The 24,107-nt window shown below is 38.3% G+C and overlaps 1 protein-coding gene and 1 pseudogene across 5 annotated transcripts in view; one reads left to right on the forward strand and one right to left on the reverse strand.

Moving 5' to 3' along the window:
- The window catches only part of LOC101699615 (spermatogenesis-associated protein 31A6-like), a 791,892-nt gene that overhangs the window by 701,108 nt on the left and 66,677 nt on the right, over positions 1–24,107 (reverse strand). For all 5 annotated transcript variants that reach the window (XR_015444821.1, XR_015444823.1, XR_015444822.1 and 2 more), the window contains exon 3: positions 19,056–19,114. The gene's annotated coding sequence lies outside the window, so the exon portion shown is untranslated. The remainder of the gene's footprint in view (positions 1–19,055; positions 19,115–24,107) is intronic.
- Positions 7,014–9,336, forward strand: LOC101704257 (nuclear pore complex protein Nup88 pseudogene; annotated as a pseudogene).

Here is a 24,107-nt window from a genome sequence, read left to right on the forward strand (position 1 = left end):
AGAGTGGAGTGTTGAGGTCCCCCACTACAATTATATTAGTGCATATATGACTTTTCATGTCCGTTAGTATTTGTTTTATATAGTTGGGCGCACTAGTGTTTGGTGCATAGATATTTATGATTGTCATCTCTTCCTCTTGGATTCTTCCCTTTACAAGGATATAGTGTCCTTCTTCATCTCTCTTAATCAGTGTTGGTTTGAAATCTATTTGATCTGCAAAGAGGATAGCTACTCCTGCTTTCTTTCGGATTCCCATCGCATGGAGTATTGTTTTCCACCCTTTAACTTTCAGTCTATGAGTTTCATTTTGAATTGTGTTTCTTGTATGCAGCATATTGTTGGATTTTGCTTCTTGACCCCTTCTGCCAGTCTATTTCTTTTGATTGGTGAATTGAGACCATTAATGTTGATGTTTATAACTGAAACGTATTGACTTATCATTGCCATGACTTTTTCTTTTTGTTGGGTTCTCCCCCTTTCCATTTAATTTCTTGTCATGCCAGATGGGTTCATTCTGCTTTGCTTCCTGGGGTTGTGATCCTCAATGTCTGTTCCTAGGATATTGTGTAAAATTTTTTTGGAGTGCTGGTTTGGTATTCGTGAAGTTCCTAAGGTGCTCTTTGTCATGAACATATCTTATTTCTCCATCGATTTTGAAAGATAGTTTTGCAGGGTACATCAATCTGGGTTGGAGGCTGTTTTCTTTTAGGGCTTAAAATAGTCACTCCAAGCTCTTCTTGCCTTGATGGTTTGTGTTGAGAAGTTTGCTGTGATTCTGATGGGCTTTCCTTTGTATGTGATTTGTTTCTTTTCTCTAACTGCTTGTAGAACTTTGTTCTTCTGTTGAGATTCTGGAATCTTAACAATTATATGCCTATGTGTAGATTTTTTTTGATCAAGGCCATTTGGAGTCCTATATGCCTCACTTATCTGTATGTCATGTTCTTTTCCCCTGCTTGGGAAGTTTTCTGCCATTACTTCTGTGAAGAGTTTTTTATGTCATCTCCACTCTCTCCTGTTTCTTCATTGACTCCAATCAGTCTTATGTTATTCTTCTTTGCATCATCTAGCAGCTGCAGGATTGATTTCTCATGTTCCCTTATAATTTTGAAGCAATTTTTCTTTTCCTGGTCACTAATTGCAATCTTATCTTCTATATCTGAGATTCTGTCCTCACATTGGCTCATTCTGCTGTGTAGACTTTCAATGGAGTTTTTAATCTCCTGGAAATATATTTGCATCTGTTTTATGGATTCCATTTGTTTCCTATGTTGGGATTCCATCATGTTTCTCAGCTCTTCTCTAGATTTATTAATCATGTCTTGCACTAGGGGCACAATTTCTCCTGTTATCTTAGAAATTATTTCTGATTTCATTTTTTCCAGATCCCCTTTTGTTGCCAGTTCAGTGGGTCCAGGTGGTTGAGTATCAGAGTGTTCCATCTCATTTCTCTCTAGGGTTGCTGTAGGTGATCTGGAAGTCTGGTTTTGAGACTTATTTATGTGTTTTCTCATTTCAACTGGGGGGGTCGGGGGGTGCTGTTGGTGCCCGTTTGGCTCACTTCCTCTGAGCTGGGAGAGGTGGGACAGGGGCCAGGAGCGGCAGTAGGGATGGTGGCCCAGAAGCCCCTGCCTCTGGACCAGGAGCAGTGGGACGATGGCTCAGAAGCCCCTACCTCTGGGCCAGGAGCGGTGGGATGGATGGCAGCCTGGAAGCCCCTTTCTAGTTTTAGTCTTTCACGTTTAGGTTCATATATCCTTTCAAGTTATTTTTATATATGGAAATAAAGAGTTGAAGTTAATTTTTTACATGTGGATACCAGGTGTTCTAGTACCATTTGTTGAAAACATTATCTTTTCCTCTGCTCTTGAGTTGAGTTTATGTTCTATAAAATGTTAATGTTAAATAATCTTTCAAAAATCAGTGGACCATATATATGTGGTTCTATTTCTAGATTCTGTTTTATTCCATTGATCTATATGTCTTTCCTTCCGCCAACATTGCCTTGATTACTGTAGCTTTAGAAGAAGTCTTAAAATTAGGTAATAAATGTCTTCCAACACAGTTATTTTTTTTCTTTGTACTTTTCCAGGTCCTTTCTACTCCTACATAACTTTTAAATTTCAATATCCAATTCTTCATTTATAGCAAGGATACATAGATCTGAATTTTTGTATATACCTTGTGTTTTCTAATCCTGCTAAATTCAAATACAAGTTCTAGGGGGTCCTGGAGATTTTTGGTATTTTCTCTGTAGATGATCATTTCATCTACATATAAAGATTTTACTTCTACCTTGCCAATCCTATGACATTACTTTATTTTTATTGCCAGACTATTTTGGTTGGGGCCTATGTTTCAAAGTTTAATGGACAGATGAAGAGTAGGCATATCTGCCCTTGTTCCCCACCTTAGGGAGAAAGCATTGTGTCTTTTCCATTCATATAAGGTGTTTTTGCTGGAAGAATGCAGTACATGGCTTTTATCTGTTGAGAAGGTTCTGTTCTACTTCTAGTCTCCTGATAGCTTTTCCCATGAACAGCTGTAGAATTTAGTTCAATACTCTTTCTGCAACTGCTGTTAGGATCATATGGATTTCTCCTTTCCTTTGTTAAAATGATGACTTATGGGGGTGAATCTTCAAATGCTGAACCAACACTGCTATCTCTATAATAAAACCACTTACTACATACTGCCAGATCTGACTAATTGTTTTGTTAAACAAATTTTTATTTATGTTCATACTTTTTTCTTCTATTATCTTTATCCAGTTTTAGTATTAGCACAATGTTGATTTCCTAAAATGAGGGGAGACATGTTCCTTCTTTTTTCTGCTTTAAATGTTTGATATAATTTATCACTTAAAATGTATATTAACCTGTTGTTGTTATATAGGTAGGTTTTCAAGCTAGGAATATACTTTCTTTAATAGGTGCTATTCAAATTTTACATTTCTTCCAGAGTCAGTTTCATTAATTTGTCTTCCAAGTTACTTTATAGAAGTTGTCAAATTTATTTCAAAAAATATTTTTTAATATGCTTTCTATATCCTTTTAAATTCTGTAAAATCTGTGGTAATGTCTCTAAATCTTGATATTGTAATTTTTAAAAATGTATAATTGATATTGTGTAATAGGAAGAAAAAGTCTAAAGGAGTAGGGGAAGTGGGAGGGTTAGGGGAAAGGAAAGAAGGGAAAAGAAAAAATATGAGAAAAGGAAAACAGTGGAAACAAAGTCTTTGTAAATAGGGAAGGGTGGAGGGGGTGAAGGGAGGGCAGGGGAATGGGGAAAAAATAAGAACCAAAATACGTCATGTAAAGGTACAAGATCCCAATGATGAATGTAACTGTATTTTATGCCTAAAATGTACCAATAAATTTAATGGGGAAAAAATAGATAAATGCATAAACAAGTATAAAGCGGAATTTTACATATCCATTAAAAAGAATGAAATACTGCCACATGCCACAACATGAATGAACCTCCAAAATATTCTGTTGAGCAAAAGTAGCCAGACACAGAAGGTCACATGTTATATCATCCTATTTATGATATTTGCAAAATAGATAAATCTATAGTGACATAACACAGATTGATGCCTATTCTTAAAAGATTGGTATATTCCAAAGGCATTAAACCTGTTTTAATATCATTATCATTAAAGAATCATAGATTTTCCTCAAGAAACAGAAAGGCAGTAGTCCAACAGTCCATTTGGCAAAAGAAAAATCTCTAGCATGAGCCACATGAATTGATGGGAGAGGGAAGGTGTAGCCTAGCACATAGGACAAAGTTAAAGCAATAAAGCACAAACCTAAAGGAATAAAATCAAGAACAATCTCTTAATACAGAGAATTTTTAAAGACAAAATTACTTATTTTGTGTGAAAAAAATATCCATAACAGGAAAATTGCTCTCATAGGAGCAAAGCCTATTTCAATAAACTTCAGGGAAAACAGGAGAGCGAGATTGAGAGAAAAATAAAATAAAATTTAATAGGAGCAATGTGACAGCCTACATTATGGTTTTTAAAAAGGTATTGAATATGGTAAATATGGTTTAGAAGCTATACATTAAAAAGAGAAATAAAATGTGGGGTTTAATTAAATTACTGCCACGTAGCTACTTCAACAACAGTGACAACAAAGTTAGATTTCACTTTTGGAAGCACAGTGTCAATGCCCAAGGAAAGAGAGGTCATTTCCGTGTGATTGTATGGAATGCCATATTTTAGAAAGACATTAATCCACTGCGATAGACTCAAAGAACACAATAAAGTTAGCAAGGGCTAAGCAAAATATTCCAAGAAAAACTCCCCAGGAAAAAGAAAGTACAGAGAAACATAACCCAAAGAAGAGGAGGAAATGGGTTTCAATGACTGCATAAGAAGAAAATTGTGTAGCATCAAAATAATCTACAAAACTCCTATAAATCACCTGAAGAACATGAGCACACAACTTTGTATATAAAACCCTTACACACACTGAAGTTTGAAAACCTCAGAGAGAATAAACAAAAGCAGAGGGTCTGTGAACCAAATGGGCTTCCAATCTTCAGGATAATTATCAACGCCCTGGAAGTGAATAGAAGGTTGTGTTTATTTCCTTGAGCTGCTGTAACAAAGAACTGAAAACAGAGTGGCTGAAAACAATTCCAATTTATTCTTTCACAGTTGCAGATGCTAAGAGTCTGAAATCAAGCTTATCAGCCAGCCCCCCCCACTCACCCCCTCCCCTTTGCTCTCCTCCCCTTCCCTCCCCTCCCCACCCCTCTCCTCCACTCTCCTCTGAGACTTTTGACAGAATCTTTTCTTGCCTTTTCCTAACTTCTGGTCATCAATTCCTGATGCTCTGTTTCTGCCATCACATGGGGCTCTCCCTTTGTATCTCTGTCTTCATGTGACATTTACCTTTTCTTAAAAAGACACTGACATAGGGTTCCCTCTAAAAACTTCCTCTTGATTATACCTGCAAAGAGCCCACTTCTAAATACAGCCACATTCACAGATACTGGGAGGGAGAGGGATGGACTTAAACATATCTGCTGGGGGCACACAATTCAATCCATAACAGAGGAGCACATAGACTAAATTTCAAAGTAAATTTGTATACAGCAAAGTTTCCTCCACTGGCTTACAACAGTAAGTCTCTATAACATAAAAAAATGCTAATGAGTTTATTAATACAATTCACTTTGCTAGATCTCTTTCTAAATTTTCTCTGTTCCAACCCAATACACATTATATGAAACTCTGAAAACTTTTGGAAGAGAACTTGGCCAGCTGTCTTGTTTTTCTAGCTTGACCATTTTCTATGGTAACCACACTGACCAGCTTCACACTTGTGCCCTACAGCATCTTTCTAGGGAAGTTGGGTTCTAAAGCTGCAGGTTCTACCTGCAGGTGAGAGAGCACCATCTTGGCCTCATTATTAAACGATACAGACCTCAGCCACCTTGTATATAAAGTGGAGAAAATAACAGCACCCCTCTCACAAGGACCGTGTGCATAAATGAGGTAACACCAGCAAGGACCACATGGAGAACAAACGCTAGCCTCTCAGAAAGGCTTAACAGATGGCAACTGTTTTCATCATTATTAATGAATATTGCAAGCTTTCTTATGTGAAAAGAACTGTATAATTAAATCCTATAGTGAATTTTATAGTAGCTTTTGTTTTGTTTGTTTTTTTAAGACGGAGTCTCACTATGTACTCCATAGTGGTCTTGAATTCACAATCCTCCTGCCTCAGCCCCCCAAGTGCTGGGATGACAGGCAATCACCACCAGTCCCAGGATGAATTTATAGTGACTTTAACTGACATTTTTTCTGGACCAGATAGTAAACCCAGGATCTTGTGCATACTAGGCAAGCACTCCACCACTGAGCTCCTTCTCCAGTCCTTTTTATAGTTTGAGATAGGGTCTCACCAAGTTGCTTAGGTTGGCCTCAAATTTGCAATCCTCCTGCCTCACAGAGTGCTGGTATTACAGATGTGCCCACCACACCTGGGTTATTTACTTAAAAATATCTGGTGTCTACCTGTAATCCCAGCACTCTAGGAGGCTGAAGCAGGAGGATCGAAAATTTGAGGCCATACTGGGCAATTTATTAACTTAGCAAAATTATATCTCAAAATAAAAAATTAAAAGGGGTAGAGGGCTAGGGATATAGTTCAGTATGAAGGCCTTGGGCTCAATCCCCAGTACTGAAAAAGAGAAAAATATGACTCAGTGATATATCAGGAAAAATGAAGTTTGGTGTTACTGGAACACCGGGGTCATGTCCCAAAGTGATGAAGGATGAAACTGTGGACAGAGAAGGTAGGGTGCAAGGAAATTTATTTAAAAGATAGAAAGGCAAGGAAGTAAAGCTCCCACTACCCAGGAGGGAGTTGTGAGTAGGATATATACAAGGGCTCTTTGTGTAGATATTTTAAGAGATTTTTGAAGGCAGCTCTGGTCATTATGTAAGCAATATAGTCTCTACCATCTAAGAGACTACATATTTTTTTAGGGTCCAATTTATGCAGTGCTCACACAGTGTCCATGCAGGGCCCATACACCCTTGACCCAATGGCCCACCTCATCATGCTCTGGGGAGGTCTCAGAAAGCCAAAGGACACCTGGCAGATATTTTTGTAAGAGTCTTGGAGTGTCGTGACTCAGCAGACTCCATTTTGGGCTTCCTGGCTCCATTTTGGGGCTGCTGTTCTTACAGCCTAGTAGAATTCTAACTCCTGTCTTACTAATTCCTGTTATACAAGGACCTAAGGGCTAGATTTTTGAGGACTCATAAAGATGTGCATTCGGGAATATTGGTGGCAGCATTGTTTTAAAAAGGTTAAGACTGAGAAAGAATTAGAGCATACAAAATTAGAGAACTGCAATAAAAAACAATCAGCCAGCCAGGTTTGAAGCTCCACTCAGCCTTTAGCAAGTTACTTCATAACCCTCAGCCACTTATTCTCTTTATACATAGGTTGGCTGAGATCACTAAAGCAGACAAAGCATTTAACATAGCACCTGAAGATGGCGGCTGCCAAGGGACCTGTAAGCGACAATGATCTGTGGCAGACCTGGCTTCCCAATCACGTCGTGTTTTTGCGGCTCCGGGAGGGACTGAAACACCAGCATGCTGCAGAAGCTGAGAAACCAGTTTCTTCATCATTGGCCTCGTCGCCTCCCCTGCCGCCGCAGTTGCTGATGAGAAACCTAGTCTTCGGCCTCCCGGTGAGCTCTTCCCGTGGGACGGAGAAGGCAGCTGCTTTTTAGTGGTTCGCCTTCGGGCCTCAGCAGTGGCGGCGAGGAGCCCTCCCTCTCCCGGTATCAGAGATTGCTTTGCATAAACCCACGCCTTTTTGAAATTTATCAAGTTTTGTTAAGTCCGACACAACATCATGTAGCACTTGTAGGAACTAAAGGACTTATGGTATTAGAATTACCTAAAAGGTGGGGGAAGAATTCTGAATTTGAAGGTGGAAAAGTAACAGTGAATTGTAGTGCCACTCCAGTCGCTGAGAGATTTTTCACCAGTTCTACGTCTCTGACTCTGAAGCATGCTGCATGGTATCCAAGTGAAATGCTGGGTTAACATAATGCTGTTAATATCAGAAAATGTAATAAGAATTTCTTCTCTACGTGAATGCAGACACCCACTAAGGTGATTTTACTTTCAGAAGCAGAAGAGGAAAGTCTAATACTCAATAAAGGAAGGGCATATACTGCATCTCTGGGAGAGATAGCAGTTGCATTTGACCCTGGGCCATTGGCAGCAATTCCAAAGAACATATTTGGACAGAAAGGCAAAGATGAAGTAGTGGCATACCCACTGTACATCTTATATGAGAATGGGGAAACTTTCCTTACATATGTTAGTCTGTTACAAAGCCCTGGGAATATTGGAAAGCCGTTGGGTGTGTTGCCCATGCATCCTGCGGCAGAAGATAACTATGGTTATGATGCTTGTGCTATACTCTGCTTACCCTGTGTCCCCAACATCTTAGTGATCGCCACCGAATCAGGAATGCTGTACCACTGTGTTGTGCTAGAGGGGGAAGAAGAAGATGATCACACACCAGAAAAGTCCTGGGATTCCAGGCCTGAACTCATTCCTTCTCTGTATGTGTTTGAATGTGTTGAGTTGGAGCTTGCCCTGAAACTGGCCTCTGGAGAGGATGATCCCTTTGATTGTGACTTTTCTTGTCCAATCAAACTTCATAGAGATCTCAAGTGTCCTTCAAGGTATCACTGTACTCATGAAGCTGGTGTACATAGTGTTGGGCTAACTTGGATTCATAAACTTCACAAATTTCTTGGATCAGATGAAGAAGATAAAGATAGTTTACAAGAACTTCCTGCAGAACAGAAATGCTTTGTTGAGCACATCCTTTGTACGAAGCCACTGCCATGCAGACAGCCAGCTCCGATTCAAGGATTCTGGATAGTTCCTGATATTCTTGGGCCCACGATGATCTGCATTACCAGTGCCTATGAATGCCTTATAAGGCCTTTACTAAGTACAGTCCATCCAGCATCTCCTCCTTTGCTTTGCACCCAAGATGATGATGAAGTTGCAGAGTCTCCTCTTCGTATTCTGGCTGAAACCCCCAATTCCTTTGAAAAGCATATTAGGAGCATTTTGCAATGTAGTGCTGCCAATCCAGCATTTCTGAAGTCATCTGAAAAGGATTTGGCCCCTCCTCCTGAAGAGTGTCTCCAGCTCATCAGCAGAGCCACCCAGGTGTTCAGAGAACAGTACATTCTTAAGCAGGACCTGGCAAAGGAGGAGATTCAGCAGAGGGTCAAATTATTATGTGACCCAAAATAGAAACAACTAGATGATCTCAATTATTGTCGAGAAGAGAGAAAAAGTCTATGGGAAATGGCTGAGCGCTTAGCTGACAAATATGAGGAAGCCAAGGAAAAACAAGAAGATATCATGAACAGGATGAAAAAAGTACTTCACAGTTTTCACTCTCAGCTCCCAGTTCTCTCTGATAGTGAGAGAGACATGAAGAAAGAATTACAGCTGATCCCTGATCAACTTCGACATTTGGGCAATGCTATCAAACAGGTTACTATGAAAAAAGACTATCAGCAGCAAAAGATGGAAAAGGTTCTGAGTCCTCAAAAACCCACCATTACTCTGAGTGCCTACCAGAGAAAGTGCATCCAGTCTGTCCTCAAGGAGGAAGGTGAACACATAAGGGAAATGGTGAAGCAAATCAATGATATATGAAATCATGTAAACTTCTGATACCACCAGGAACAGACTCACCTGAAGCTGAAACAACTAAAGGTTTAAACCCATAGTGTAAAATAAACAGGTAGCACTGTCTAATTTATAAAGAGGCATTCTGGATGAACAAAAAAAAAAAAATAGCACCTGACATATAACAAGACTTCCATGGTAGTAGAGAAGATACTGGTAATGGTAACACTCCCCAAAATAATGCTGTAGATCTACCTTTTTTTGCTTCATAAATAAAACAAATGTGCATTATTAAACATTTACAAGCAGATTATATAGTGGAAAACCAGATAATACTTTAACTGAATGATGACAATTAGCATCACCAATGGACATTATGTACCTCTAGATGTGATAAACTGAGGCAGACATATCACTCAAGTAATATTCTGACCAGGAAAACATAACCTAAACATACTCAAAAGAAAAACATCAGATAAACCCAAATTGAGAGAAATTCTATAAAATAAATGAGTTTTATTCTTCTAAAATGTTAATAACATCAAATGTAAAAAGTAATCCCGGATTAAAGGAGACCAGACACATGACAACTACATGTTATACATGATCCTGGATTAGATTCTGGACTACAGGCAAAAAAAAAAAAAATGTGGAAAAGTGTATAAAGGACATTATTGGAACAATTGAAAAAAGTGGGCTATGGACTGTTGCACTAGATAATCTTGATTGTCAACTTGACTGGCCTGACGAGTATGTGTGTCTGTGAGTGTTTCCAGAGATAACTGGATCACAGTGTCCTAACTTCATCAGCAAATTAACCCACTGATGAGATCAGAATTTGATGGCATTATTTGGAGGTGATGGAAACTTAGGAGGTGGGGCCTATTAAAGGAAACATGACCTTAGGACCTATATCTGGTCCCTGGCTTCTTCCTCTCTGCCTCTCCTCTGTCACTTTGCTTCCTGGATGCTATGAGCTTTCCTCTGCCATGTCCTTCCACCATGCTGTTTCTGCCTTGGAGCCAGCCAACCATGGACTGAACCCTCTGAAACTATGACCAAAACTACAGCTTTCCTCCTTTAAGTTGTGTATGTCAGGTATTCTGTCTAAATAACAAAAACCTGTCAAATACAATTGTATATATAAATATTACATCAATTCACTTTCCTGAATTTAATACATTTACTGAACTATATAGTAAAACATTCTTATTCTCAGGAAATGGGCATTGAAGAAAAAATAAATAAGGGACCTGAGCCATGTAACCTCCTGAAAGATGTATAAAAAATTAATATTTTTATATATGCGTATACATTTAAATACAACCACACCTACAGACTGAACAAGTGAAGGAGTATAAAGCAAATATAGCTGGATATTAAAAATTAATGGATTTGGATAAAGTATATTTCAATGTTCTTTATACAAGAAATTTTCCTGTAAGTTTAAAAAAAAAACAGGGGTGGAGGTTTTGCCAGGGATTGAACCATGGCCTTCCCACTGAGCTACATCCCCAGCTTTTCTTTTTTTTTTTTTCTTTTTCTCCATTAAGCTTATTGATACATTATAGGTATACAATACAGTTACATCCATCATTGGGATCTTGTACCTTTACATGATGTATCTTGGATCTTATATTTTGAGACAGGATCTCACTAAATTGTTCAGGTTTGGCTCAAATTTAAGATTCTTCTGCCACAAATTAACAGAGTTCTGAGGTTAAAGGAGTGAGCCACCATCCCCAGTTTCAGAATAATTATTTGTTTTAAATCTATAGAGAATGGAAATCTATATAGTAGCAATGAGATGAAATAAGGTTGGCCCTGAGTTGATTATCGTTGAATTTGTGTGATGGGTCCATGAGGTTCATTGTACTGTCCTATATACATTTTTAAAGTGAATCATAAAGTATAATACATAAAATGATTGTTTTGTAAGATGTATGTGTGCTCATATATGTGTTTGAGGCATGTATATACATGTGTCTGTATATATACATATATCATGTGTGTGAATATAGTGTGTAGGTGTGAGAGAAAGTGTGCACATACACATAGGAAAGGATATTTAGCCAAAGGATTTGAAAGACCTCTTTCCCAGCAAGGCCATGTAAGGTCATGGTGAAGAGCACAAGCTTCAACATCAGATTACTTGATTTCAAACTCAAGCTCTTCCACCTATCAGGTAGAGCTTTGATTTCATTTTTAAGAAACTTATTCACATCCTTTGTGTTTAAACTTCCTCATCTGTAAAATCTGAATAACAATGGAAACTATTTCTTAGAGTTATGAGAAAAGTTTAAATGTGGTTACACAGATTACAGTAGTGCCATCACTATTTTAGGTGGTGATAGAATGGGCAATTGTTACTGTCTCTTTTACATCTTTCCTTACAGTCTGAACTTTTTTCAGCAATGATTTTTTTCCCTTAGTTTTACCAAAAAAAGAAAGAAAAACTAAGGAAAGGAAGGAGGGACAGATGAAAGAGAAAGTCTATGTTCTCTCTCTGCCTCCACTGGATCACTATTTGAAGAGCCTTGAGAGGATTTTTTGTGCTAAGAAATAAACGTTTCTCTGGTAATGTTAATGGTTTTCTCTGATGTATTTGTCCTACAATTGAAGAACTGGAAGTTCCTTTTCTTTTTCTTTCTTCTTTTATTTTTGTGGTACTGAAGATCGAACCCCAGGGCCTCACACATGCTAGGCAACTGTGAGCCACATGTCAGCTGTTGGAAGTTTTGTAAAGGCTGGGTAAATATAAGTGTCCATCCAGATAATAGTAATCACTTTTTCTTTTCATAAATTTTAATTTTGATTATTTTTAAGCATATAAAGATTAAAAGAAAAGTACAATGAACACCTCTATAGCCACCACTTAATTTCAACAATGGTTAAACATTTTTCCATACTGACTTCTCTTCCCTCTCCTTCTCCCCTCTTTGCTCAGAGATTCACTATTTTTTCTCAACCAAGTTGTAGCCATCACTTCACTGGGCCCCTGATCCCTCAACATAACTCAAAGAATAAGCACAGAAAATTAAATTAGAAAATGGAAATTACATTCTCATATTAGTAAACATTACCATGTAACTATTTATTCATTCCACAAATGTTTACTGAGGACTTAACTACCAGCCAGACAGTGAGCTAGAGTCATGAGTCAAACAAATATCATTCCTGCCTTCATGCAATGAGACTGATACTTAAAAATGGTCACACAGGTCATTGTATAATTACAAATACAGTTACTGGCATAAAGCAAAGTGTCACCATATATCTACTTCAAACTTAATTTTAGTTCTCTAATAATGGTGGCCAGCATTGATTATCATCTTAATTAGATTTACAGTTGCAAGCAACGAAAATCCAATGTAACTACCTTCAGAGAAAAAGAGAAATGAATTAGAAGTATTAGCTCAACCAGAAACCAAAAACTTAAATGACAGCTCCCTTTGCATTTCCAGACCCCAACATCCACCTCAATATTGACTTAACTCTCAGGCCAAAGAAACAGAGAATGGCAATCCAGGTACACAGGACCTTGTAATTCTAGATCCCAAAGAAAAAGCTAAGTTCTGTCTCCCAATGACCATGTTCCAATGCTAACTTGCCCGAGCTAGGTCATGTCCTCTCTCTGAACCACTGTTTGAGAACACAAGGCTGGAGCTCCTTTTGGTCAGGCTGACTCCTGGTGCACCCACTGTGTTTGGGTAGAGGCAGGGTTCCTTTTATCTACTCCAAAGAATGGGACATGTATCAGCGTAAAACATGCCTGACAGTCAAAAGCTACCTGGCACCCATGGCAGTGTCTAAAATTCTATCCCTCCATGTGTCCTAGAAATCTAAAGAGGACCTGAGGAACTGGAAGCCCTCATAATACACTGTTTACTCCCAGTAAAATGAGAGAGAAGGCAAAGGCTTCCAGAGTCTCACTTGGTCCATGTCTTAACAGGCCAAATCCACCAGAGGTCAGGGCAGAACACAAAGCAGCAATCTAGCAGCTGGCTCTTCAACTCCAGAAGTTCTGAGCAGCCCCTGGAAACAAAGGCGCTACAGCCACCAGAAACAAACTTCAGGCTGCTACGGGGTACTATGTTTGCTTCAGAATTGGCTTTCAAAGAGGACAGGTCTAGACTTTGGAGCAGGGGCAGGCAGAATGTGGAAACTGATTTTTAGAACAGCATATTCTGCAGCTGCACCAGTTCTGTGGAATGAACACACAGCTACAGGGCCCCAGAATCTTCAAAGTGATAGATAAAATGCCCCAACATAGTGCAGAATCCATCAACAAAGCTGGTCTCATGTCTGCCTTCACCTGCCTTTCTACACTGACCTTCCACCACCCTTTGCCTGCTCACTCATACCCACATTGATTGCCTTTCCATTCCTCAAACATGCTGAGTTTAGTCCCACCTCAGTAACTTTGTACCTGTAGTACTATCTGTCTACAAAGTCCTTTTCCTACATCCTTGCATATTGGGCCCCTTCCTGCAAAGAAAATCTCAGCTTAAATGTTAGCACCCCTTCTAAAGTAGGGAGCACCCAACTGCACTAACACATCACCCTGTTTGTTTCCTTCATATCATGTATCATCCTTTCAATTTATCTGTTGACTTAACTTGTTATTGTATTTGCCCCACTCCATAACAGCACAACAAACTCAGGTGCTTTGTTGTATGGTTTTTCCAGTACTTACAATTGTGCCTCTTCAGAGCATTTAATAAGGTCTCAGGAAATGTTTGTTGAGCGAACAAATGAAGGAACCCTACTTTTCTGGGAACAAAATGAGATAGTTGATTACATGATATTAATAATGGCTGTTCTAGTTTAGATCTAGGATATCCCCCTAAAGTCTCATGTATTCAGAGGTGGGACTTTTGGAAGGTGATTGGATCATGGGAGTGCTATTTTCATCAATGGATTAACCCACTGATAAGTTTATAACTCAGTGTGCTGAAAGGAGGTAGGGAGTGGTAGGAAGAAGCAGGGCACAGGGAGTGTGACCTGGAAGGATATATTTCCCTCCCCAGTTCTTCCCTTCTCTCTCTACTTTTTGGTCACCATGAGGTGAGCACCTTTACTCTACCAGACCCTTTCCACCATGCCATTTCTGCCTTGGAGCCAGCCGACTGTAGATTGAAAACATGACCTGAAATAAACCTCTCTTCTCTTAAATTGTGGGTGTTGGGTATTTTGTCCTAGCAACAGGGAAAGTAACTAAGAAAATGGTAGCATGTCTTGAATGCATATGCATGCGAGCCTGTAGATGTCATGGTATATAGTATACCTACAGTGTAGTTATTCAGCCCTAACAAGACCTCAAATAGTCAAATTAATGTTTCTGATGCTTAAGTACCTCCCTTAACAATGTATTACTTTGGCTTAAGTTAGAACCTTTCAAAGTAACTTGTTACTGGGGAAACATTTGTCCAAATGAAATTTGCCCTGAAATCCATACATGAAAAACAACAGAAAATTATCATGTATTAGGCTATACAAAAAGCTTCTTATAACTTTCAAGAACAGGAATCATAAAGACCTTCATCACTGACTACAGAGTAGTTGAGTTGGAAGTTTATTACTTCCATCCAATGGACAGGCAGGCTCATAAAAACATTATGCTGTGTTCTCATCTACTTTACCAGATCTGGCACCCAGAAAGTTCTGGCTCTTCCCCCAACTCAAAATTACTGTGAAAGGTAATGTTTTTAATTGATTCAGGACATCAAGGCAGCCATGACAGCACAACTAAAGATACTCAAAAAGAGGACTTCCAGAACTGCTTCAGAAAGTGAAAAGAACAATGGGATCAATATATTCAAAGCAAGGGGGAGTGCCCTGAGGGGGATTGATGGCAATGTATCTTTTACAGTAATAAATTTTTAAAAATTAAAACATTCTCATATTTTTCAATCATACTATGTAGATATGTAGACAGAGATTTATTACAAGTAACTGGCTCACATGATTATGAAGGCTGAGGAGTCCCATGATCTGCCATCTTTGAGGTGAAAACCTAGGAAAGCCAGTGGTGTCATTTCAGTCCAACCTTGAAGGTCTGAGAGCCAGTAAACCAATGGTATAGAGTTCCAAGGCCCAGAAACAGGATGGGAAGGGTTGGTGGTGAAAATTCTCATCTACGTCTAAAGGCTTGAGAACAAGGAGCTATAATGTCTCAGAGCAAGAGAAAATGGATGTCCTACTTTGAATACAAATATAGAATTTGTCTTTCCTTTGCTCTTTAGTTCTATTTGAGTTCTCAACAGGTTGGAGGTTCATGCCTATCCAAATTAGGAAGTGTAATCTTTACTCAATGTCATGGTTTAAATGGGGTGTCCCCTCCAAAATTCATCTTGCCCATGTTATATTATTAGGAGGTGTGGCTTGAAATATAATTAAGCCATGCTCTCTTGTGAAAGGAATTAAGGGCCTTATAAAACAGGCTTTGTGCTATTTTTAAACTTTTTTAAAGCTATTTTGCCATGCAAGGATGCTCCATTCTGCCTCTCAAGATGATGTAGCCTCATCAGGAAATCCAGCCTGACAAAGCCTTGATCTTGGATTTCCTGGCCTTAAGAAAAAAATATCTGTTCTCTATAAATTAGTCTCAGGAATTCTGTTGTAGCAATACACATACACTAAGAAAATCAATTTACTGATTCAAATACTAGTCTTTTTCAGAAACACTCACACAAATACAGTGGTACCTCGGTCCACAAACTCAATGTTCTCCACAATTCTGGTTGCAAACGGAACTGGACAGGAACTGAATCAAATTTTCTCATAAGGTCAACATTGAACCCAACCAATTGAAATTGATTTGGTTCTTGTCCAACTCGGTTTTTGACCAGAATCGTGGAAAAAATCAAGTTTGTGAACCCTGAGGTACCACTGTCTATCCAGAAACAATATGTTAACAGCTACTTACACATTCCATGGCCCAATCAAGTTGATAGCTAAAATTAACCATTACACTATTCATCATGATAACAGAACTAGGAAATAAATGAACTGGATAACATCACAAAAAAAACAGATTATCAGGTATCTTATGACTCCTGATGAAAGAATGTACCCCCAAGTATGAAGCAGTCCCATCAAAAATGACATCTAAATCTGACCAGATTTCAAGATCCAGTTGTCAATTTACAGGAAACCCAGAAGAACTTGTTAATCTACATGACACAAATACAATCATCAAAGTACAAACAGTAGGACACTAGCAACCTAAATTCTTCAAAAATAAATTACAAGGAAGAGCAGAAAGAGATATCAAAAAATGATTAAGAGACATACAAGCCATCACAAAACATGGACTTTATTAGGTTCCTGATTCAAGCATATAATCTGAAAAGTAAAAAATTTAAAGATGGAGCTAGGCATGGTGGTATACAAATATAATTCCAGAATTCTGGGAGGTAGAGGCAGAAGGATCCCAAGTTTGAGCACAGGCTGGGCAACCTAATGACTTAGCAAGTTTAAAAAGGCTAGGGATAAAAGGGCAAAGACACTGGGTTCAATCCCTAGTACTAAAATAAATAAATATTAAAAGTATATGAGACAATTAAAATTTTTAACACTGAAATGATATTGAAGGATTTTCATTTTAGAATGGTATTTTAGTTCTTTTTGTCCATATAGAGTCCTTTTACCTTGTAGATACAAACTGAAATATGAATAAAATAAAAAAGGAAGTTAATAGAGAAAAAATTCCCACATACTTGAATATTTAAAAACATAATCTTTCAAAGAAGAAATCAAGAAGACACTAAAACATCTCACAGGTTTTAATTTCTGGTAAGGTTAATATCAATAGTTATAATCCATATAAACAAAAACCTGCTGCTATTTGGAATTCTCAGTATCACCAGGCATCTCCAGGAAGCGCTTCTTCTTGCTAAGACCTCCTGAGGAGCATTGTTGCAGAATTTTGAGCACCCGTACAAGTCCCTGGTTGGACTTGGGTTTTTGGTCTTTCCCACGGAGGAAGCTGATTTTTCAGTGATCGGAATTGTGGTCAAAGTCAGATTGTTTTCTCTCTTGGATATGGACCTTCTGTCAAGTTTGTTTATTAATCTTTCTCTTTGTCTTTACTCTTTCTCTCATTTTTCCATTTTTTCCCATTTTTAATTTTATTTTCATTTTTCTTAATTTCCTCTTTTCCTTGTCTTTTATTTTTCATGTGTTTTGGTTATTTTCTCTCTTTTTGTTTACCAGTTTTTTATTTTCTTTTTTTCCTTTTCATTATTTCATTCTTTATTAAGCTTCTTGGTATTTATTTTTGATTATTGTAGTCTGGTATTGTGTGTTGATTTCATTGTAAAGATGTGTTTGTACAGTGGTTTTGGGAATTGACTTTTTCTAAAGCAATCTAAGCCAAGCTTCTCACCAGCTCCTCCCATCTTTAAGCTAACTTTGGGACACCTTCGAGACTGCTCCTTAGCACAGACCATGCACAATACTGGGCCTTAAGCCCAGGGCCTTGTGAGTGCTAAGTAAGTGTTTTACCGCAGAGCTACAGCCTCAGCTATCTCTCTCCTTATAAGGACACCAATTCTAGTGGGTTAGGGCCCTACCCTTATGACCTCATTTAACCTCATCTTTAAAACACCTCTCCAAATATAGTCACATTGGATATTAGGGCCTCAACATATGAAGGGGAAAGAAGGAAACAATTCAGTTCATAATGATTGTTACTGTAAGAATACTGAGAGGAGCAAGGCAGAGACTGAGGAGAATCAAGAAATAGGACAGAAGGCCACCAGCATAGCCAGCATGCCTGCCAGCCCCCTGTGCAGCCTGAAGGGGAAAAGGAATACCCTTATCCCCTCCAGAAACAGCAAATTCTTGAAGTTTACTTGGAAGCATATTTGTTCAGGTTTTCCAGAAGGAACTTGAAAGCAAAGAAGGAACATTCAATCCTAAAGAGGCCAAGCTACACTTGCTATGCTTTCATATGAGTATGAAGAGCTCAATCTTCATGGAATCTAATGAGATGAGGCAGGAGTTTGCCAAGGCACTCAACACAAACAGCTGCACTATGAGCTGAATGAGAAATGCCATTGCTGTGCATGTACGGTGCACTGAGTCAGGACCTTGTGAAGTGCGGAGTGGAAGTGAACGAACACCCCCAGGAATCTCTCAAAGGGATTCAACATAAATGCATGCCTGGTACCTCTATGGCCTTCACCAGCATTGCCTCCAAAATAAGATAACCAAGAAGGATGACATATCATCTGCTGTGAATATACCTGGTACCCAGATCTTGGTTTCCATATACCATTCTCCACTGAAAGAAATCAAGACTGAAGAAATGGCTGACCACAGGGCTATGTAAGGACATAAAAGATCAACCTATAATATTTTTTGCTTCAGAAACTAGGGAAGAGCTCAAAGAATTTTGAAAATATAACCACTTAACAGTTCAATTATTTAAATACAAAATAACAAAAAATTGCATATTTTTGTTAATTTTGTAAGGTAATATAACAAGAAATATAAAAATGACAAATTTTTTCAAAATTATCATTTATTTAATATAAGAATCAACTAGTTGGGGCCGGGGATTTAGCTCAGTGGTTTCGCTGCCTGCTGTGCAAGCCCAAGGACCTGAGTTCGATCTCTGGTACCAAAAAAAAAAAAAGAACCAACTAGTTGAAATGACACCTGCCTGAGCAATGCTAAGTATACTTAGTACATAAAAAACCATGCTGCCAAAGTAATGCTTGGAGAAAACTGGTAAGTGATTGAAAAACAGAAGTAACTATAAATAATCTACAGCAAACATTACTAGAATCATTCATTTCAAAATCAGGAATGGGGAGCCAGGCATAGTGCCACACACCTGTAATCCAAACACACAGGAAGCTGATACAGGAAGATGATCATGAGTTCGAGCACAGCCTGGAAAAAAAAATGAAATTAGGAATAAGAACACATTCCACCAATACCACTTCTATTCACAATGTGAAAAAACATAAGAGTTCTATTAATTGGGAGAAAAAATAATTGTATAGTTAATTGTATGATATAATTATGTAAGAAAACTCAAAAGACAATCCAAGTGTTAGAATTAATATAAGACTTTGGCAAGAAGGCTGGTTATAGGATTGATATTCTAAGTTGTATTTCTATATACAGGCAACAATTAGAAAATGTAACTTTTTTTAAAGTTCATTTACAATGGTTCAAAAATCACTTTTTTCCAAGATAAGAAAACATCTAAAGATGTATCAGAACTATCCAAGTATAAAACTTCATTTAAAGTGATAGTCTGACTCCCATTTGCCTCCAGCTATCCAAGTTCCTTCAGTGGCTGTTCCCAGTCACCTGAGTCCAAAAACAATGCCCCTACATCTTGTTGCCACCCAGTCAACCCTTCTAGGACACTGTGCACCTGCCCCACCTGCCATGGGAGGTCACAGTGCACCCACAGTAGAACATTAGCAGCCTGTGGGCACGTACTCAGCCATTCTTGCTTCATTGATCCCTTGCTCATAAAAAGATCAACTTAATAAGCTTGACTCAGACTTTTCTTCAACATTATTCCAGGGAGTCTCACTCAAAACCCCAAATTCAGGCTGGTGGTGTCCTTTACTGGGTAACCACCATTTACCTAACATGTAGATATTAAAAGACCAAAAGAGAGAATATACCATGTTCATGGATAGAAAGACAATATTATAGAAATACAATCTCTCTAAATTTATCTACAGATTCAATTCAATTCAACAAAATTTTACAGGGAACTTAATAAAATAATTCTAAACTATACATAGAAGAAAAATGGAATAAGAGCTCTGATCCTCCAAAGAAAAGGAAAACAGAGAACTTGCTCCACAAACCATCAGGAGATATTATGAAGTTATAGTGCAAGATCAGGTAATTAATGAGCAGAAAAGATGAAAAAGCTCATAAACCCACACATTTTGTAACATTTACAAATGGCTATATTACTTTGTTTCATGCTATTAGAATCCTTAAAATTGGATAATTTATAAAGAACAGGTTTGTATTTACAGTTCTGTAGGCTGGGAAGTCCAAGGTTGAGTGGCCCATATCTGGTGAGGGTCCTCCTGCTACAGCATCCCATGGCAGAAGGCAGAAGGGCACATGCCCTTGCACAGGCCAGAACACATTTGAACGGAAGTGGGGAGGAAGCTAGTCATTCTCTTATCAGAAACCCACTGCCACAATAACTGATAAATTCATGTTATAAGGACATCAATCGATTCAGAAGGGCAGAACCCTCATAACCTAATCATCTCTGAGGTCCCAACTTTCAACACTGCTGCACTGGGGATTAAATTTCAAACACATGAACTTTGGGAGATACATTCAAACCATAGGAAAGACAGGGTGTCAGGCCACATCAGTGGAGAAAGAAATAATTGTTCGATACACTGAACACTAAAAAAATGCAATCATTTTAAAAAAATAAGAAACTGAATTCCTTCCTCACACTATATTCAAAAATCAATCCCAGATACAGCAAGAATATAAAAGTTAAGACAAACTTTTTAAATAGAAAATGTGATTATTTTCCTTTGGAGTAGGAATAATTTCTTTAAAAAGACACAAAAAGCATAACTATAAAAAAGATTTATCATTTTGGCCACTTAAAATTAAGAATTTGTTATTCATCAAAAGACATATTAAAGAACATGAAATGACAGACTTAGAGAAACCAAGAATTAACATCAAGAAGCACTATACAACAATTAGGAAAACACAATTCACTATAGGGGTGGACAGGCACACTTTGTTAAAAGTTCCCAGTGGTAAAGATGTAAATGTTTGACATCCATATGACCTCTGCCATATCCACTCAGCTATTGCTCAAAAGCAGCCATGGAAAGTAACAAATTACTGTGTTTCAACAAATTTTGTTTAAAAAAGGAGAGCACCAGTCCAATAGCTTTGGCTTGTCAACCCGCAACAGACTAAGGATTTCAACTGAAAATTTTTTTAGAGTTTCAATCAATTAGTTTTGTTGTATAATAAAACACTCTAAAACTTAGTGGCTTGAGGAGCAAACATATTATTTCTCAAGCTCTGTGGATCTGGTGGACAGTTCTGATTTAGGCCAGCTTGACAAATCTCTGGGAATAGAAAATTCAGGGTGACTTCATTCACATTTCCTGGGGTCTAGAGGAATAATTGGCCTAGGGTCTCATTTAGCCATCTTACCTTTGCCACATATATGGTTTTTTATCTTGTAGTAGTCTGGTCTGGGATCCTTCATATGGTAGCAAAAGGGATCCTAGCATCAAGAAAGGGAATGCCCAGATGGGTGCACCACAGCTTGCAGGCAATAGAAGGCTTCCAGGTAGGCGTACTTCAGCTCCCAGCATAGAGGAAGCTTCCGGGTAGGCGGGCCACAGCTCTGAGCCCAGAAGAGACCTCAAGATTGGCGCATCACAGCTCCCAGGCAGCAGAAGGCTTCTGGGTAGGTGTACCATGGCTCCGAGCCCAGAGAAGGTGAGCCTCGAGGGCGCCAGGAACACAGACCCACCCTACATCACCACCACCACCACCCCACACGTCAAAATGAGAAGACAGGTAAACAAGCCACAGAACCAGACTTCCAAATCACCTACAGCAACCCCAAAGGAAAATGAGATGGAACACTCTGATACTCAACCACCTGGACTCCCTGAACTAGCAACAAAAGAGGATCTGGTAAAAATGAAATCAGAAATAATTTCTCACATAAAAGCAAAGATTATGCCCATAGTGCAAGACATGATTAATAAATCTAGAGAGGATACAGATAAAAAAAAATAGAAGAGCTGAGAAACATGATGGAATCCCAACATAGGAAACAAATGGAATTCATAAAACAGATGCAAACAGATTTCCATGAGATTATTTTTATTATTATTTTATTATTATTATTCCATTTCAATTTCCATTGAAAGTCTATGCAGCAGAATGAGCCAATGTGAAGACAGAATTCCAGATATAGAACATAAGACTGCAATTCGTGACCAGGAAAAGAAAAAATTCTTTAAAATTTTAAGGGACCATGAGAAATCAATCCAGCAGCTGCTAGATGATGCAAAGAAAAATAACATAAGACTGACTGGAGTCAATGAAGAAACAGGAGAGAGTGCAGATGACATTAAAAAAAAACTGTTTACAGAAGTGATGGCAGAAAACGTCCCAAAAAGGGGAAAAGAATTTGACATACAGATAAGCAAGGCATACAGGACTCCAGCTAGCCTTGATCAAAAAAATCTACACATAGGCATATAATTGTTAAGATTCCAGAAACCCAACAGAAGAACAAAATTCTACAGGTAGTTAGAGAAAAGAAACAAATCACATACAAAGGAAAACCCATCAGAATCTCAGCAGACTTCTCAGTGCAAACCCTCAAGGCAAGAAAAAGCTTGGAGTGATGTGGTTCAAACCCCAAAGGAAAACAACCTCCAACCCAGATTGATGTACCCTGCAAAACTATCTTTCAAAATGGATGGTGAAATAAGATACTTTCATGACAAAGAGCACCTTAGGAACTTCATGAATACCAAACCAGCACTCCAAAATCTTTTAGAGAAAATCCTAGGAAAAGACAATGAGGATCACAATCCCAGGAAGCCCAGCAGAATGAATCCACTGGGCACGACAAGAAATTAAAAGCAAAGGGGGAGGATCCAACAAATAGAAAAAGTCATAGCAATGATAACTCAATACATGTCAGTTATAACCATCAATGTTAATGGTCTCAATTCACCAATCAAAAAAAATAGATGGGCAGAATGGGTCAAGAAGCAAGATCCAACAATAGGCTCCATATAAGAAACATACTTAACTCAAAAAGAAACTCATAGACTGAAAGTTAAAGACTGAACAAATGAACTTAACAGATGTTTACAGAGTGTTCCACCCCACAAAATTAGAATACACATTCTTTTCAGCTGCACACGGGTCATTCTCCAAAATAGACCACATACTCACTCATAGAACATGTTTAGGTAAGTGCAAAGGAATTGAAGTTATCCCCTGTATATTATCAGACCATAGTGCAATGAAATTGGAGATCCATAGCAAAAGAAACTCAAAACATAGGGCCGGGGATTTAGCTCAGTGGTTTCGCTGCCTGCCGGGCAAGTGCAAGGACCTGAGTTCGATCCCTGGTACCAAAAAAAAAAAAAGAAACTCAAAACATTTCATAAACACGTGGAAATTGAACAACACACTGCTGAATGGGTCACAGAGGAAATTAAAGAAGAAATAAGACAGTTCCTTCAATTAAATGACAATGACAATACAACATATCAGAATCTATGGGACACCATGAAAGCAGTCTTATGAGGGAAATTCATAGCAGTGAATATGCATATTAGGAAAATAGAGTGAGCCCAATTAAATAACCCGATGCTGAACCTCAAGCTTCTAGAAAAAGAAGAGCAGGACAACCCCAAAGCTCATACAAGGGAGGAAATTATAAAGATCAGGGCAGAAATCAATGCAATGGAGACTAAGAGAATGATACAAAAAATCAATGAAGCCAAGAGTTGGCTCTTCGAAAGAATCAACAAAATTGACAAACCTATAGCCAACCTTGTCAGAAACAGGAAAGAAAGGCCCAAATTCATGCAATTAGGAATGAAAAGGGTGAAATTACAACAGACCCAGCAGAAATACAGAGGATCATCAATACCGACTTCCAGAACCTATATGCCAACAAGATGGACAACACAGAAGAAATGGACAGATTCCTAGACACGTATAAATTACCAAATTTGAATGAAGAAGACCTACAAATTCTAAACAAACCAATATCAATCAATGAAATTGAAAATGTAATTAAAAACTTACCAACCAAGAAAAGCCCAGGTCCTGATGGCCTCACTGCTGAATTCTATAAGACATTTAGAGAGGAACTACT

Source organism: Heterocephalus glaber, unplaced genomic scaffold (assembly GCF_053883595.1).
Source record: "Heterocephalus glaber isolate CG9 unplaced genomic scaffold, H.glaber_assembly_v1.0 deba00001606, whole genome shotgun sequence".
Lineage (NCBI taxonomy): Eukaryota > Metazoa > Chordata > Mammalia > Rodentia > Bathyergidae > Heterocephalus > Heterocephalus glaber.